This window comes from Pleurodeles waltl, chromosome 3_1 (genome assembly GCF_031143425.1).
Source record: "Pleurodeles waltl isolate 20211129_DDA chromosome 3_1, aPleWal1.hap1.20221129, whole genome shotgun sequence".
NCBI classification, from domain to species: domain Eukaryota; kingdom Metazoa; phylum Chordata; class Amphibia; order Caudata; family Salamandridae; genus Pleurodeles; species Pleurodeles waltl.
This window is the reverse complement of record NC_090440.1, coordinates 1246563630-1246583333: the sequence shown is the minus strand read 5'-3', so window position 1 is coordinate 1246583333 and position 19704 is coordinate 1246563630.

Sequence of the window (19704 nt, the reverse complement as noted above, 5' to 3'; positions counted from 1 at the left end):
GGATTCTAGGTCATTCCTGGAGGCCCCGCAATGTGAATTGGGGTGAGTCATGTGGATAACACTTGTATCAACAAGAGTTGCACTGGACGTAATCTCTGATTTGGTCTGCATGTCAGACCCCCAATCTCTCCAGAATGGGGCTGAAAAATGCTTACCCACAGTCTTCTGCTTCCCTATTCACTAATGTACTTATGAAACTGTAGGTTGAACTTCCCAGCAGCATGTAGCTCCACATGTAGTGCTACAAGTATGTGGCACTTGAGTGCAATGGCCTAGGTGTGCATGCAAATCATGGCCAGGGGTGTTCTTACAACTCTGTGTCTGTTGTAAGTCATGCCTTACTGGAAGTTTATAATGTGGACAAAGGTCTGCATTTCCAGACATGTGTGGCGCTGGGATTGGTCAAAGGTTTGCTGTCTCCTATTTGTAGATACACCTTACCTGTGGTGTGTGTGTAGAGCCAAACACATGTCCAACTTTCCTAAGCTTCCTCTGTGTCCATGTTGTTTGAAATTGTTAGTTGTTTCTCCACCCCCCCACCCTCAAACACAGGCATGGGTTTGTGAATAGTGTACCTAGGGCTGATGATACAAGTGTGTTACACAGACATGTAAATCAGTGAATCTTTGGTCAGAACCTAGTAACACACTCAGGTATAGCACATGAGTACTATACTAGCAAGTCCATTTACAACTTGCAGATCATGTGGCCCTAGACTTCCATCCCGTACACTGATATTTTTAGCCCTGGCATTGGCGGAGGATGTGCTGCATGATTGTTAGCTTACAACTGTCAGATCTCTGATGCCAAATTCATGCCAGTTGTTACCCATCTTGTAGGGTTTGGATGTGTTATGCGTGATACGACCTTTGTAGGCTGGCCTGCCATGTACTTCCTCAGGGACATTCGAAGATCTGTATGATGATATGAGCTGTTACAAGTACAGTAGATGTACTGTCTGATTTACTTCTTGGGCCATTTCACACAATGCAGTTCCTAATGTAATTTTTTGACTTTGTCTTCACAGCTGTTAACATGACACCCATCCAGTCCATGAGTTCCAGAGGCGGGCAATGCGTTAAGAGCATATCCTGCTGGTAGAGTCGGGGTACAGACGGATGGCCCGAAGATATAGGACCGAACGTGCCTCCGGAGCCTGGAGGGCTTTCCCACAGGGTGGCCCTACTTTGCCCACTACAGCCACCACCAGCACAACCACCACTTCCACCCAGGTGGCACCACCCACAGCTGGGACTGTTGTCCCAACAACGTCTGCAAGTGCTCCAGGCCCTAGATATATATTTGTTTAGTATAGGATAGTATGTGTTTAGGTTAGTATCTGTTGTCCTCCATGTGTCCCGTCTCATAAGGGGGGTTGGGGGTTGATGTTTAAAATGTTTTGTCACATGTGATAAGTAAGTTTAGCTTAGGTTAGTTAGGGACAGTTGTGGGTAATGGGTAGTTAGGGTAGATTAGGGTAGGTAAGACGTTTCCCGAGTTTCCTCATCTGTTATTAACGTTTAATAAATATGTAGTGAACCCTTTACAGTATGTGTAACATGCTTGTCGATCAGGGCCTTGGCATAAGTGTACATGAATTTTGTTCTATTACATTTGTGTCCTATGCTACAAACAAATCCCAACTGAGCTGTAAGATTGGCAGCTACCCCAGATCTACCTTGCAAAGATTCCACCATTCATTGCAATCACAGTTACTATGGGTCCCGACGTCTTTTTTCATTAGGTATGTTTTCAAAGTCACAAACAGTGCTTCCTGATTTGGTATTTGAGAAACTGTTTTATGTCTGACTGCAGTGTGATGTTCAAGGAAACCCTTATTAGCTGAGTGGCCGTAAGCACTCTTGTAGTATCGTGTTCATGACTCACAGACATCATTTGTGACACTGTTCAGCATGATTACTTATTTGGATGTAAACTCAGACACCTTCATTCATGCAGTTTATTGACTGTTTGCTTAGATTTGTGGGCACTGTTATATGTGTTAGTATTGCATGGTGGCAACATTTTGCTGCCTCTATTTGATGGCTTAGATATCCCTTGAGGAAGCATTATTCTGTCCAACACAGCATGATGGTGTATGGTTTCTCTTTTCATCAGATATTACCCTCAGGAATGGCAGAGTATGGTGCAATCCAGGCCACTGTGCATAGTTATCAGGACAGTTGTATTGACAAGCTATGTAATTTGCCAGGAGGCACATTTCAGTTATCTACTGTACAGTTGATGTGTCACATTACACAGAGACAAAGTGGTTGTGTAAGTGCTATTTATTGAAAAGTGCTGTAGTGGTATATGTACATTGTCCATGATTCTGAGTCCATTATAGTGACATCTTCCATTGTGATCCTACACAAGTGGTGAAGGAAAATGCATTTGACATGCTGGGGTGATGTGTCAGACAGTGCAGAGGGACAGGATTTGCCAATGAGTAAGTGAGAGACAATCACTGGGCAGGATGACAAGATAAGATAAACAGTGGTTTGCAGAACAGTCATTGAGTACAGTTGTTGTAAGACTGGCATGTTACAAAGCGCAGGACCTTGGTAATAGTTGGCCATGTGGCAGGGACTAGTGCTTGTGGGTACCTTTCCGTGTGAAGGTGATCTGGTCCATGTCTTCTTCTTCTGATGTGTGTGTTGCCTCCTCCGTCCTTGGTGGTGGTGGTTGTGAAGGGGCAACACAAACCTCAGTGTTAGAAGACGTGGAGTCAGACATCCCGGTTGCTGCTACCTGTGAAGATCTTAAGGGCAGTACTGCTGCAAGGAGGATCTGCTGATTCTTAAGAATAGCAGCCACATCACGATGGTAGGCAGCCAGGTCATCCCTGAGGGGGTCATGATTGCATTTGTGCATGCAGTGGAAGGTTTGGGGTGAGAGGTGTTGTGGCAACTCCCTTACTGCAGTGGTGAATTCCTTGACAGTTTGTTGTAGTCCTTGCAGGATGGATTTTAGCGCTTGCATGGCTGCTGCCTGATCTGCAGATGACATCATGCACGAACGCACCCCCTCTAGGCTGGCTACCATAGTTTGCATCCCCACCTGCACCTCCTTGGCCAGCTCCCGCTGTACTCCGACTACAGTTCTCTCAAAGCTGGTGCCTGTGTCGTCTGAATCCTCAGCTGTATTGGAGCTGGCAGGTCTTACAATTGGTGTTGTGGGTGGGTCTTCTGTGAAGGCTGCTTGTTCTGAGCTCCTCCTTGTGACAGAAGGTGGGGTCTGGAGGGTTCCAAGGACATCTTGGAGGGTCTGGTGGCTGATGTTTGTCAGCTCGTCATCCATGTCATCAGGGTATTCCTGGACAGGCATACCCGCAAGAGATCCATCATCCTCTGCAATGAAATAGGGTGCAATTAGTGTGTCTGTGTTGTGGCATTAGTGATGTGACATGCCTGCCTTGTGATGTTTTCACATTGTGATCTTGTTTACTGTTCATTGCTCCAGTCTTTCAGATGGGCATTCTCCCAGGCCTATGGCCCACCTGCATGTCACATGTATTGTGGTAAGTTATTAGACTTGTCAGCATCATCTCCTCTAGTGTTGTTTTAGGCCAAATAGTGAATTGCCACCTTCTTGTCCTGCTCAACTCTCCGTCTATATCCATTCTAATGGCGAGGCCTTTCACTGGCTGTGGGTGTTCTGATGGCACGAGCAGCACACTGAACAATCTGGACCTGCCCCAGTCTCTGATCTTTCACATCCACTTATATGTAGTTGACATGTAGCATATCCTATGCATAGCATTGTTATGGCACGATATGGATGTTAGCATTGGTAATGTGTACAGCTGATGTTGGGGAATGTGTGGAGATTGGATTGCCCTGATAGTTGTAGCAGGGTCCTATTTCCTCCTCTGACTGTGCAGGTGTATTTCAGTGACTAGTTACATGTGTCCAACCCCTCAATGCTTTTGTCTGAGCAGTATAACATTTGGGATGTTGCATTGTGACCCAGGCACAGGATGGACCCTGGCATAGGCAGCATGGGTGTGTCCTTAGTGCTGTGTATCTCCTACTGTTGATGACATTGGCTGATGTTTGTGGCAACTATGGGCATTCAAAATTGCAAGGACTGGAGCATTCGTCTTGTTTCAGGGGACTGGTAAAGTTGTCATCCTCAACCCACTAATTTAGGTGTGTATGATCCATGGGGACGTTACTGCCATTGACAACTTGAGCTGCACACAAAGCGTAGGTGGTAATGGCAACTGCTGTCACTGTTACATTCCAGTTGTCGGTATGGCTAGAGGTTGTTAATTGGGCCCTAGTTAATGTAGGGAGTATAGTGCCTGATGTGTGACGGGATGTCAGTTTGACGTTGTGCCTTTCCCTCCTGGCGTGGCTTTACCGTTGGAACATCGTTGGCATGGCAGCATGCCCCCATGGGACTGTTGTTGGTGTAGTGTTATGGTGTGCTCCAGTTTCTCTCTGTACAGGCCATGTCCCCATGCCATGCCCCTTTACTCATGCCACTCCATGTATATGATGACTTCCGTGCATTTTGTGGTCGCTATCCCCCCGCTTACAGTTGACATTAGCTCATTTTAATTCCCCATGCGACTTACCCTGCATGTGCGTTGTCTCCTGGTAGTCTGCGCTGTCCTGTACTTGAATCCCTGTGACGATCTCCTCAGGGATGACGGCTGCGACCATCTCCTCCATGTAGTCCAGGGCCTCCTGGTGTGCTGGACTCCCACCTCCAGTCTACAGTGCTGCCTTCCTGTTCCTGGCCATTTTTTCCTTGGTCCTTGCACTCGATGACTGTTCTGCGTACTTCTGCCACACTGTTAATCTTGTCAACAATTTGTTGCCATATTTCCTCTTTCCTACTGATCGGCAACTTTGAGGTGACAAACAGTTGGTGCTGGTGTTCTGTCACCTTTTTAACCAGAATTTCCTGTTCCTCTGCACTGAAGCAACACTTTCTTCTTAAAACTGTCCTGGGTCTTGTGTGGGTCCTCCTGGATGGTTCCTGGTCTGTTGTCATCTTCCTGGGGTCTGTACAGGCATCTGGGATCCATTTTGGCTCTCCTCTGCTGAAATGGCTGTGTTTGTGTGGAATTTTTATGCTATTGCGCCAAAAAACGCCGCATATCCGGTGTGCGGGGTCATAAATCGACCCACAGTCATTTCTGCTGCGTTAACGTCATTTTGCTTCACGACTTGACGCTGCGATGTGCGTAAAAAAAATGACTTACACCTGTGGTTTGCGCCGCCGTGGGTCAAAGTATAAATTTGATGCCCGCACGGCGCACCGAAATCGCGTTAGCCGGCGGTAATATTTTGGACGCAAAAAGTATAAATATGGGCCTGAGTCTAAAGGAACTGGAACTCAAGGCCAGGGAGTGAGATTCCAGTAGTGATGGTGGCAGTCACCAGATGAAGAGAAGAAGGTTTGTATACCCAAGGACATGGTGTCCAGTTATGTGGTGGGAGATGACATGTGAAGGAGTTTTGTGCTTATGAAGTTGCACTGAGGGTAGATGGGGTTCCGGAAGAGCACTGGGGTGAGTCTGTAAAAACACATGCCAACTTTTGGGAGGGACAGAATTTTAACACTAGAGGTTGGGGACCAGACCAAGTACACTCTCATAAAAGTCATTTTGACAGCCTAATTTGGACTGACCTCTGAGAAGTAAGCCAAACATTCAGGGACAGTAACAAACTCCCAAACCGATCCTGGCTAGATTTAATGGATTACTCCAATAAGGCATGGGATGGCTGGGTGTGAGCAGCAATGTCAGTGATTATGTTGGGTTGCAGAATTTAATCCTGAAAGTGCACATGATCAGTATTTGTTTTACATAGCTGCACCATCACCTATTTGACAATAAGCTTACTGATCCCAGGAAGCTTGCTGAGGAGGCAGACCTCTGCACTAGCACCAGTGTCCGTAAAGGTATCTGGGGGGACACCCACAAAGGTGGTAAGGGTTCATAACAGAAGTTAGAGTGGAGAGAAAAACTTCAAAATAAAGAGTTCTTTAAAGGCCCTCAAAACTATTCCCAAGGGAGTAGTGGTAATCAGTCCCAGTCCGATCCTAAGTAGAAAGAATACTTGGATCACAAGATAAGGAGGTTTGTACTGCAATGTGCAGAGTGCTCCAAATATCGTCACTCTAAGTGTGACTCTAAGTCTCCCAAGAAGGTACTGCCCCCCACTGATGGGCAGACACTTGGGTTGGCTAGTGTAGCGCTCAAGAAGGAGATAGTCCCAGATAGTTTTGGAGAACAGGCAACCCTAGTATGCTTTGGGTATGCAGATATGGTGCCGAAAGCCCAGATGCCGGCCAATACTTCCAGTGCAGGCAGTCGGTTACCATTAATGGCCAATGGGTGGAGGCTCTGTGTGACACAGACGCCAGCATGACAACTGTTGATTGTCAGCTGTTGTCAGCAGAACACGTCCTACTGAACACATTCCACAAAATCATAATCGCTGACAATCGTGAGAGCCATTTACCGGTGGCTCTGGTTCCCTTTGAGAGTGAGGGGGGTCTCTAGTACTCTGGAAGTAGCTGTGCGTCCTGCCATGCCTGTAAATTGTCTGTTAGGCAAGGACCTAGAGCACACTAACTAGAGGAAGGCAGAGCCCAGGTTTCACTTGGAGATGATGGAATCGCCTGAGTGGGTGTGTATGACCACATGGTCCATAGCTGCTCTGAAAGGGAGTCAAAGGCATCTGGAGACTGGAACAATAGCCCAGCTAGCTGCCAAGGAGAGGGACAAGGGGCACAGCAAACCATTCCCTGAAGTTCCCACAGTAGAGATTGATAGGATCCCTGAGGAGGAGGACCCCAGAGCCAACCAAGGAAGCCACTGCCAGCCTAGGGGACCTACCTGACCTTGCTGGTTTGCAAGTTGAGGGTCGGACCACCAGGGAGGAATTCTGCAAAGTGCAAAAAGAGTGTCCCACTCTTCAGGGCTTGAGGTGACAGGCCTCAGTCCATGCAGCAGATAAACCCTCTGGGGATCACCTATTCTACTGGGAGAATGATCTTCTATATAGCGTGCCTAAGACTCTGGAAACTGGGGCAGCACATATGCTGGTGGTCCCCCAGTGTTACCGAGCCTTCCTTCTGGGTCTGGCTCAGGACATACCCCTGGCAGGACATTTAGGGCAAGACAAGACCTTTGCCAGGCTTGCCACCTTCTTCTATTGTCTCTGAATGAAGACAGCCTCAGATACATTCTGCAGGTCCTGTCCCACCTACCAGACCAGTGGAATTTCTGGGAAAAAGCTGAAAGTTCCCCTGATCCACCACCCCGTCATTGGCATCCACTTTAGAAGGGTGGGTATCAACGTCATTGGTCCATTGAACCCCAAGCCAGCCCATGGCAACAGGTTCATCCTGGTGTTCATGGATCATACCATATGCTATTCCATATGGCTATATGGTTGAAAGGACTGCTCGCCTTCTTGCTGCTCTGCTGCCAGCTGGCCCCTGACCCTGAGGGAATGACTCTACCTTCTCCTACAAGGGCTCTCCAATGGGTTGGGTTAAGCTTGCCTTCTTTTCTGAAGTATCAGGGCCAATAAAGATTTCACAAAAGATAAGAAAATTCCTATGCATAAAAAAATTGATGCAGTGCTCAACACAGCACTAGTGGCAGGAAAGTTGCCATATCACCTATCAGATTAACGCAACACCTGCAGCACCTGCCTCGTGGCTGTAAAATTGCTGGATCGCCTACTGTATTGACACAGCACCTGCTCCTTCCGACCGCCGCATTCTGGATTTTCAACATATCATCCCTGGGCATCAACATATCCCTGCATCTCAGTGATGAATCAAGGTTGCACTCTTGAAAATCAATGCATCACCTTGCAGTGTGGAAAAAAATGACGCATCATCAATGCCGTGCCAGAAAATCTGACGCATCACCTTACTTTTTAACGCAGCTCCTTCTGTACAACCCCTTGGTGTTGTTATTTGTGACACATCCCAGGTACTGTGTGTTAAAAGAATACAGCCACTGATTCTTCAGGATTGAGACTCATTTAAACATTTAAAAAGTGATATCTTGATGTGTACATATTAGATTTTTGTCGTCGTGGTCTTATTTTATCAATCAATCAAAAAATGTAATAAGCGCGCTACTCACCTGGTAGGGTCTCAAGGCGCTGAGAGGGGGGGACAAGGAGGGAGAAGGATGCTGATTTACTGCTCAAAAAGCCATGTCTTGAGGTGTTTTCTGAAAGTCAGGAGGTCCTGGGTCTTGTGTAGGTTGGTGGGGAGGGTGTTCCATGTCTTGGAGGCAAGGTAGGAGAAAGATCTGCCTCCGGAGGTAGTGTGTTGGATGCGGGGGACTGTGGTGAGGGCGAGGTCATCAGAGCGGAGGAGACGAGTCGGTGTGTGGAAGTTCACTCGTTCGTTGAGGTAGGCTGGTCCAGTGTTGTGGAGGAATTTGTGGGCATGGATGAGGACTTTGAAAATGATCCTTTTGCTGATGGGTAGCCAGTGAAGGGATCTGAGGTGGGCGGAGATGTGTTCATGGTGTGGGAGGTTCAGGATGTGACATGCAGCTGCGATCTGGATTTACTGGAGTTTCTGCTGAAGCTTGGCCGTGGTGCCAGTGTAGAGGGCGTTTCCGTAGTCTAGTCTGCTGCTGTGCATGGGTGACGGTTTTCCTGGTTTCTATGGGGATCCATTTGGAGGTCTTTCGTAGCATGCGAAGGGTATTGAAACAGGAGGAAGTTATGGTGTTGATGTGCTGGGCCATGGAGAGAGATGAGTCTAAGATGAAGCTGAGATGTGCGTGGGTGGAGGGTGTTGGGGGTGGTCCTAGGGTGGTGGGCCACCAGGAGTCGTCCCATACTGTCTTGTTGGAGCCAAAGATGATGATTTCTGTTTTGTTGGAGTTGAGATTGAAGTGGCTTGCTGACATCCATTTGACAGTGTTGAGGAGTCCGGCGTGGAGGTTTGTCTTGGCAGTGGTGGGGTTCCTGGTGAGGGAGATGACGAGCTGGGTGTTGTCTGTGTACAAGATGATGGTGATTCCATGAGGGCGGAGGATGTTGATGAGCGGGGCCATGTAAATGTTGAAAAGGGTAGGGCTGAGGGAGGACCCTTGGGGGACCCCGCAGATGATCTTGGTTGCTGGGGAGTGGAAGGGAGGGAGGCGAACTTTCTGGGTTCTTTCAGCGAGGAAGGAGGTGAGCCAGTCCAGGGCCTTGTGTCGGATTCCTGCGTCAAAAAGGCGTGTGCGGAGGATTTGGTGGCAAACAGTGTCGGAGGCTGCAGAGAGGTCCAGGAGGATGAGTGCAAAGGTCTCGCCCTTGTCAACTCTGGTTCTGATGTCGTCAGTGCAGGCGATGAGGGCGGTCTCAGTGCTGTGGTTCTTGCGAAATCCAGACTGGGAGGCGTTGAGTGCGTTGTTTTCCTGTAGGAAGTGAGACAGATGGGCGTTCACTATCTTCTCAGCGACCTTGGCAGGGAAGGGGAGAAGAGAAATGGGGCAGTAGTTCGTGAGGTCCTCCGGGTCTGCTTTGGGTTTTTTGAGGAGTGCGGTTACTTCGGCGTGCTTCCAAGCATCTGGGAAGGTGGCAGCGTCAAAGGAGCTGTTGATTACGTCTACATATTAGCTGTTTTCTTAAGTGTGGTGCTATCATTGTGTTACTACATGCGTTATTGCACAAATACTTTACACATTGCCTTCTAAGTTAAGCCTGCCTACTCTGTGCCAAGCTACCAGAGGGTGAGCACAGTATAATTTAGGTTGTGTAGTAACTTACCCTGACTAGGGCTGTGGTCCCTACTTGGACAAGGGGGCATACCTCTGCCAACTAGAGACCCAACGTCTAACAAAGTGGATATGAGACAAAAGCAAGCATGACATAGAAGCTATTGTGGGAAATTTCTAGACTTTGATGAACTGCTGTGTGATCAGATTTCATGTCCAATTGTATTTGCACAAATACCCTCAAAATGTTGTATCTGTCTTTTCAGTATCATCTGAATAAGGAAAAGTTGACAGCAGCCATGTCAGAGGGGAGGAAGCTGGCCACTTTGGCTCCGATGTGGAACCACAGACACAGAGAGAGCCAGGGGCATGGAAGGTAAGGGGACTGGCATGGTGGGCCACAAATGACTCTACATCTTCCTTCAGAGGCCTCCAATGAAGACCAATCCCTAGTGGTGGCGTACCCTGGAGAGATTGCTACACCTACATCGTCATCTGCCACCAACGCTTCTATCTCCAACCTTACTCTTGCTCTCTAACAGTTGGACATAGCCACCCCCCTAAAAGGGGTGGTTTCACCTTTGCTGCTGGCACCTCCCCTGACCCAGGCTGTGCTCAATCAGGAGGCTGTTGATGTTTTAAGGACAATCGCTCCAGGCCAGACTGCATTTCTGAATGGCATCAAGGGGCTGGCTGTCCAGAATACCTAGATGTTGGCTTACCTGGATGGCAGTCACTTTGCCCTGTTTGGCCTACAGTGGTCAATCCATGGTGTGGCCTCCTCTTTGAGTGCAGCCTCCTACCCACACTACCCTCATGCTCCTTCCCTATCCAAAATCCCAAGTATACCCAAGTATTTATGTTCACCCTTTACAAAAAACACAAGCATCACATCCTCACACCAACATAGCAAACTCAGACACACACATGCAGAGACCACACATCCCACTACCACAACCACCACAAGCATACAAGCATATCCACAGACAGCACATCCACTCTGATACAAACACACACACACACACACCAAAAGCACACCTGCAGACACCACTCTCACCACTACACCAACACCCACACATACCCCAGCACACCAAAAGTCAGCACACCCACCACTACACCAATACCCACACATGCCAGCATCACACACACAGACACCACAACACACACCACCTCCACAACAGACACATCCACACACATACTGAACACAAAACACCCACACTCACCCACCCAACAGACACCTAATAAGAAACTCAAATCAGCACATAAAGCACATACACCAGACCCTTAGGCATCCACACCTTTAACATACACACGCACAACAGACACAGACCCTGCTCCTTCCAAACCAAACTCACTGCCAACCACCCTACCCATTTTCCAAAGGAGGACCAACGTTTTACCCTGGTCTTGACCTCTTCCACATCCCAAACCATACCTCCCAAATGCCTTTCATCTTCTTCCACATCCCAAACCGCCCATTCCACATCCCATCCCATATCTATCAAACGTTAATCCTCCTCTACAAAACATCTTTCTACCCCTTCCACATCCCAACCCAACATTTCCCAATCCCAACGCATCCCTCCCACACCTAAACCCAACCCTACCAAACCCAAACATACACCTCCCAAACCCACACTCTCTCCTCCCAAACCGAAGGATCCCCCTCCCATTGACATCATTGAAGTGCCCATAGATGGCCCTTCCAGAGGAGGTTTATTTTGGGCATGCACCCACACTATGGACTACGGGCCTAGTGCCTTTTTTGTATTATGTAAACTTTATTTAATTTTCTGTTGAGAGAATTATTTCATTTGTATAAAACATTTTATTTAGAAAATACCTCTGTCATGGCCTTATTTAATGAATGTTACTAATTGTTAGCTGATAATGTTATTTCTGCTAATGTATGTGCCATTTAGATATTCTAATTTGTGACAGTGCCGAGCACAATTTGTGGATTTTAGTTATTTTTATTTTTAAATTGAAAACATTAGTGGTGTACATTTGCGATGGACATGTTTATTTTAGTGCAACTATTCATGTTGTTACTGCACACGTATACCAACATTAAATGTATTTCTGTTATTGTGACTGAAGAATACATGTGTGTTTATTTTGACACAATGTGCCAGTGATATGCACATATGCATTACACAGGGAACCTGGCACTTTACAGTTAAGTGTGGCCTTCATACATTTCAGCCATGTTTGCAGTTTAGAGGTGAGGTTGGTAGTACATTCTATGTACACCCACTTAAAACATGTTGTAGTAGAATTGTTACATTATCATGGGATTGTTTAGGTCCTGTTGGGTATAATGTTTCAGATAATGATTTTGATTTTATTGAGGAGTGTTTGCACACACCTGTGTGGAAACATTCCTCTTTGTGATTGCTGTGACATTTTGTGTAGGTGTTCATTGCCATGAAGGCATTTCGTACCAGATTGGTGGGTGCTAATTATATCTTGATGTGTGTTATGATAGATTTATTTAGTACAGCATTATACACATAAACATTATGCATCATTATGGTGTTGTTTGCCAGAAATATTTACACCTGCACAAGCCCAGTGCTGCTGTGAAGCAACAATTCTGAGGATAGTAGGTATGACTGTGACTTACCTTCTGTTTTGGCAACAATGGGGTGGATTCCGATTTTGGCACAGGAGCAGCAGCAATTGCAGGGCTGATCAGTTTCAGGTTGGTACGAAAGGTGAAAAGCTTAAAAAGTGTGAGTTTTGTCTTTTATTCCTTCCCAATCTGCCAACTTAGGTCTGGAAGTTTAGCCTCCACAGCTGTGTTTGCAGGAATACACATCATGATTGGCTCAGTGGTAAAAGGGGCTGGCATCCCACTGCCAGCCACTTTAGCCTATAGTGCCATTGAAGCAGGTAAAGATTCTTGGTAGTGATGGCAGACCATCAGTGGTCTTATGCCTATGCTTCCGCTTACATCTAAATGTGATAGGCAAATCATCATGGTGGTGGGTGGGTTTCAGATGGAAAAGTGATGTCACTGCCAAGATTTAAATCAGGCCCATAGTCATTAACTTATAAAGGAATACAAAATTACAGTTGGCTAAGCAAAATACAGTCTTTCCCTAAAATGTCCTTATAGGGATTCTCATAGAGCAAGCCTTCTATAATCATGGTTTGTCAAATAGGGTATCCATTAGTGAAACCTTTGCCTATTATGGTAATCTGTGAGATTCCATCTAACAAAATACTCTTGGTAGGCTTTAATATAAAGTAATAACAATCAACGCTGAAATGCCTATTGACTTTACAATATGTTTTTCACAATAAATATGACAGACCTAGCACCTTTATCATAAGATTTCACAAATAGATCAAGCATATAACCATGCTCATTGGCTTGCCACAATAACCAACTTAGTCCTGAATCATGTATAAGCTTTACCATAAGCCAAAAAGTGCAGTACAAGCAGTCGTTTTAGTGAAAGCACACATTCAACCAAGTAAAATACTGTACTCAGGGGAACCAACATGTAGATGAAGCCTAAGACCCCTCTCAGTAGTACTCTAAAAGGTTATTTTTTTGTTGGTCATATAAGTTCGGGTGACAGTGGCACTGTTTAGCCAGACCTAAAAGTCCATGCAGAATATTGAATACCTGGTTATCATATTCTGCTCTCAAAAGCACATCTGTCCTCTGAAGTCTAACGTTAATAATGGAAAAATGGAAGGTGCTGGGACCACAAAACATTCTTTATGGCAGCCATCCCCACAACTGTGCTGTTCTCGGGGAAAAGCAAACAGTATAAACTGTCTAGCTACTTAAGACACGTTTACAGCAATACAATGTCATATGTGTGCCCCTGAAAGTTCAAGTTTGGGCAGCTGGATTAATAAACAAAAGGATCAAGGCTGCTGGAAGGCAATCCCTTTTTTTGTGAAGCACACAACTTCTATCTAATCAAAACATGCATTACTGGCTCCCAATATGTGGACAGAGCTAAAGCACCTTTCTGGTGATGCTAATATAATTATCTGATGACAGCTGCACTTTCAAGCCAGGCTAGACAAACATACTAAATACAAACTTAGTGGGTGAGAAGAGAACATGGTCACCTTCCCTATCTTAATAAGGTCAAACAGTGAAAAGAAGCTAGAGTTGCAACAACAGTAAACTTACTTCAGAGATGTCCTTCACTCAAAAAAGATAGGGAATCCCTTAGGGTTTAAAAAATAACCTTCTCCCACCAACACTAGTTAATGGCAGGCTTCATCATAGAGTTTCTAGCCGAGACGCATTTGGGTGTGCTATGATGCTGGCACTATTCTTGACGAAAGCCATACTGATGCAGTGGGTACTTATTTAGAATAGCTGAAGTATGTAGACTAAAACTAAGGATACACGAAACCTTTCACATCTCATAAAACATCCACCACTGTTTTAAAACTTATCCAAGGTACCATTATTAAAGCATGCCTTCATTTTCTGGCAACCTTGAGACAATTTTAAAATCACCCTTTCTCACTTGAGTTTCCCAAACACATACCCTCTCCGCTGTAACTCAGGCATTGTAGCACACCCAGATGCATTAGGTGTTTTGGGTGGAAACACTACGAGGAAGCATTACACCAACTAGTGTTGGTGGGTGATGGTTCTTTTAAAAACCCTTTGGGTTTCCCTAGCTCTTTGAATAAGTGAAATCTCAGGAGTAGGCTTACTGTTGTAGCAAGCTTGTTTTCATTGTTTGACCATTGAAAAACATACAGCCATAAATGTCTCCACATCACCTAATGACTGAACAAAAAGTTGAATACATAATCCTTTCATTGTTTAAACAGTCGTTGTAAATCTGCTTAGTAACTTGACATTCGCAATGCTTCTTCCATCAGAAGGTAATGCAAAATCACGAGTAATGAATTTGCCCAGAAAGGTGACATCATTTTCTTACATCTGTTAAGTAGTGATGGCAAAATTATACTATAGTATGAAAATTAGAAGCTTGTTTTCTAACATGTATCATCCAGTAAGTTATATCGCTTTTAATGACTCATTTTAAACTAGCAGTCTTCAAACTGTATAGTATGACATTGTGGGAAAAGACCAGCCCAAAAGGTTGCATCCCCACAATCAACTTGAACTTGCTTATTTCTTGGGCTGACTGATATAAGAAATTGGGTTATTGTTTGAAGAAGTGAAAGCCCCACTCAGGCATCAATCACAATCTTTACCAGGATAAATAAAAAAAGTAACTGAATTAAACTGTGCTTAACCCTCTTTTAACTTGGCACAAAAGCAGTCCAGCTTATCTTAGAGGCACTGTGTAAAGTAAATATGTGACACACAAACAGTAATAAAGTAAAAACACAACACAAGACTAATCTTAAACCAATTTAGAAAAACAGAGTAAATTTTAATTTATAAAGTTATACCAGAATGTCAGTAGAACCAGTGTATAAGCTTTTAATGAAATAGCACCTAAAAGCACAAAGCTCCAATCAAGGTCATCAGGACATGCTAGACAAGAGAAAAGTCACAATTTCAGGCTGACCGCAATGGAGCGCAGATCAGGTTATTCCCTCTGAAAAAGTTATCTTCTCAAAGTCGAGTGTGCAGAAGAGTTCCATTTATGGTGGAGCAGGCCGCGAGGAACAGGGAGAGCATCATCGCTGTTGCTAGAAGAGCATGATGGGCTTTGTGGGCTGTTGTAGCGTGAAGAGCCAGTCGGGCATCATAGATAGTCGTTACTAGAGCTTCATGCTGGCAGTCACTGCTGGTGGCAGAGTCGTGGCATGAATGGACCTGTTCACAGTTGCGAAGAACCCAAACTTCGGGATTTCATCTTTTCTTTTTTGGAGAAAGTCAAATCAATACCATCCAAGGGACCAGGACCTAGGGACACCTCTTGGTGATCAGGAACCTCCATGGTAGAGGGCAACAGGGATCAGGCAGGTCCAATTGAATGCCGAGGCTGGCCTAGTTGCTGCAGGACAGTTGATTGGAGAATGCTGGTGATTGTTATGTCCTAGTAGTTCAAACAGGAATTTAGCTAATTGACTCTTGGAGTCACTCATGTTGGCCTGGGATGAAGATAAGCAGGTCCAGTCCATGTTATCAGATAACATGACAGTCCTCATGGAGCAGGGCAATCCTATGGTAGAAGAGCAGACCTCCTTCTGTAATGTCCTCAGGTCAAAGAGTGTTCTGAAGAGTTGCTCTGAGGGCCCAACATTTATTCCTGGGGTCAGCATTTGTGTGTCAGAGTACACTTGTCTTACTCCCACATCTGGTCCTGGAAAGACTTTCCCTTCTACTTGCAAGGCTCAAGATGTCTTGGGTGACAAAAGGCCCATGTCAGGTTGCTTTGAGTGTGCTGGGATCAAGCCCTTTGAAGTGCAAGTGTAGAAGTGCACAGCTCTGCCCCCAGCCATCCAGGCAGGATGGCCCATCCTGCCCACACCTAATCCTCTTTGTGTCACTAGCTGGGAGGAATATAAAAACCCCAGCAGCAGAGCCATTCACACACATATGATCCAGGACACCAAAAGAAAGCATAAATAGTTAAGACAAAACAATGCCAACTTTCTAAAAGTGCCAATTTTAAAATTGTGACGTAAACCCCAACTGTATAGTTAAAGATTATTTTAAATTACAATTTGCGTGCAAACAGTATATTTGATATGCTTCCCATCCAGTTATCACTTGTTAAATGTAAGAAGGTAACCTAATGATAGTCAAATAGAGAGATAGGCTTCAAAAATGAATTTAGGAGTTTTACACTGATCAGGACAAATAAAACCTAACCACACATGCCCTACTTTTTAAATGTAATACACCCTGCCCTATGATCTTGTAGGTCCTACTTTAGGGGTGACATATGTGTTATCAAGCGTTGAAAAACCCAATAGGTTTGGCATTGGCTTCAGCCTTTTGGCAATTCTTGTTTTGCCATGGTGTTTGCAAAACGTTATTGTTTGGGAGGTACTGGGCCCAACCCCAATTACACTTGAATATGATGTGCCCAGTCTCCACACAAAGGGCTGAATACCTCTGTAGTTACTCCAAAACGAGGGCAAAGAAGGAAGTTCACCAGTGCACTTCTAAGGCATGCCTCCAGAAGATTTATCCCACTACAAAGGCACAACTGGGTTTAAATAATGGACCTCAGACACCAGCTCTTCAGTACACTTCTGGACCTGTGGATACTCTGCCAGGAAGAAGAACTGCTGTGCTGCTGAAAGGACCACCATTCTGCTGGACTGCTGCTCTGAGTGAACTGCTATCCTGGTGTGCTGACTTGCTGCCTTCTGCCCTCTTGCCTGGAGAGTAACAACTGGGCTACAACTTCATCTTGAACCAAGGGCTCCAAGAGTGACTCTGAGGGCTAGTCAGCTGGCCTCCTCATCTGAGCATCAGGGACAAAAAAGGCTACCCAGCATACTTCACACGCCCCTGGACCCAGCTGCAGTGATGATGAAGTGGTGACCCTCAGGTCCTAGAAACGTGGGGCCTCATTTACAGAGAATTGGCACAGAGCGGTGCTGCTCCAAAATTGACAGTGCCGTGCTGCATCACTTCAGAACCTAAGGGATGCACCATATTTACAAATATACGCCGCACCACTGTGTTTCCCCTTGCACTGGTGCTAAATTTAGCTGCCTAGTGCCAACATAGATACCCTTACAACACAATGCAAGGGTGCATGCGTTGCAGGGAATGATTGTTTATGTGCAGGAAGGTGTCCCTTCCTGCATATAAACAATTAATAATGACAATTTGTTACTTCGAAGTGTGCTGAAGAATGCAACACACATAGAAAAACAAAGACAAAGAGAAAAAAAAATAGTTTTCCTCGTTGCACCATGCTAACGCCACGCCTGTGGTGGAGTTAGCTTTTGGTGCTTCCTCAGATTTACGATTCCACATAAATCTAGGGCACCATCAAAATGCAATGGGTGTTGAAGTGTGTTGGAACTTTTTGCCTTTTTCCTCCTATTTTTTCTGACCTGTTTTTGCTGGTTGTAGGACCATCCACACTTTATCACTGGTGACCAGTGCTAAAGTGCATATGCTTTGTGTCTAAATTGCATTGGTGATTGGTTTTCCATGATTGGCACTTTTGATTCACTGGTAAGTCCCTAGCATAGTGCACCATGTGTGACTGGGGCAGTAATCAACTGCTGCTAGTGGGCTTGCAGCAATGATTAAGCCACCCACATGAGTAGCTCTGTAAACATATCTCAGACCTCCCATTGCAGTGTCTGTGTGTGCAGTTTTGAACTGCCAATTCAACCTGGCAAGTGTACCCATTGCCAGGCTTAAACCTTCCCTTTTATTGCAAGTAAGTCACCCCAAAGGTAGGCCTAAGGCAGCTCCATGGGCAGGGTGCAGTGTATTTAAAAGGTAGAACATGTACTGATGTGTTTCACATGTCCTGATAGTGAAATACTACTACGTTTGGTTTTCCCTATGCAAAGTCATATCTATTTCCCAGGTTAATATAGGGATACGTTCTAAGTGTAGTTTCCCACTGGGACCAGATAGAGATATGGAGTTTAGTGCCTCTGAACTCACAATTTAGAAATACACCTTTTGGTAAAGTTGTTTTTTAGATTGTCTGTTTGAAAATGCCTCTTATAGAAAGTAGAGATTTTTTGCTTAACCATTCTGTGCCTCTGCCTGGCTGTCAAATACTTGTCTGGGTCAGACTGACAGTTGAGCTGTTTGTGAATTCCTTCTAGACAGTGACACAGAGAACTGAGGTGTGTCCTTCATTTCCTGGTGAGTCTTCCTGGGCTAGAGTGGGAGGGAGGAGCTGTCACCTGCACTTGAAAGGGCTGTGTCTGTCCCCTCACAATAGAGTCTCCAACACCCTGGTGTCTGTCTGGGGCAGGGCAAGTTAGAGGCAGGATCTACACAGACTTTCCTTTGAAGTTTACCTACTCCAAAAGGCACAAATGAGTATAAGTATTGGACTGCTTACCCCAACTTTAGATAACTTCTTGATCAAGAGGAACCTATGGCAAGAAGAAGAGCTTGATGCTTGAGGGGGAGGTGTCACTCTGCCTGTTGCTTTCCTGTGCCAGCCTGCTGCTGCTGCGTCTGCCTTAAGAGGGAAAGGACTGGACTTTGCTTTCTTAAATCCTGCTTGTGAAGTTTCTCCAAGGGCTTGGACTGAGCTTGCCCCCTGCTCTGAAGTCTCAGGGCCATCAATGACTTCATCTGCCAGCACCTGAGCTCTCTTGCTGAGACCGCTACCCTGCCATGTAGTGCCACATCCAGTCACTGGGCCCTTGAAAGGAGAAGCTGGTGAACCCAATGTGAAAATCCATGCATCAGAGCTGTGATGCAGAAAAATATATGCAGCACCTACACTGGGGCTTAAAAATTTATACAGCCCCGTGAAATGGAAGCATCATCAGTTCAGCACAAATTCAGCGTGCCATTGTTCCTGGGCATCAAAATCTTCAACATCACAGCACAGCCCCCACTGATTGTCCTGAAATCAAAATATCCCTTCCCTGAAAGGAAAAAATCAACACATTGCTTACCCGGCAGAAAAATAATTGATGCACTGCCTCACTTGCGACTAAGGAATCAACGCATTGCTTGCTTTTCCCATGCACGCTTACCCCTACAGCTTGTGCTAAAACAACGCATCCATTGATTTCTATGGATTAAGACTTCTCTCACTTTGAAAGTTCATATCTATGCTTATGTATGTTGGATTTTTGTTGTTTTGGTTTTGTTTGATTTAGATACATTTTGGCTATTTTTGTGAACTGGTGTGGAGTCCTTTTGTGATGTTTTCACTGTGTTACTATGTGCTTGTGCAAATACTTTACACATTGCCTCTGAGTTAAACCTGACTGCTTGTGCCAAGCTACCAAGGGGGTGAGCAGGGTTTATCTTAGATGTGTGATTCCCTTACCCTGACTAGAGTGAGGGTCCCTACTTGGACAGGGTGTAAACTGACTGCCAACTAGAGACCCCATTTCTAACACAGTGGAAAACCCACAGAAACACC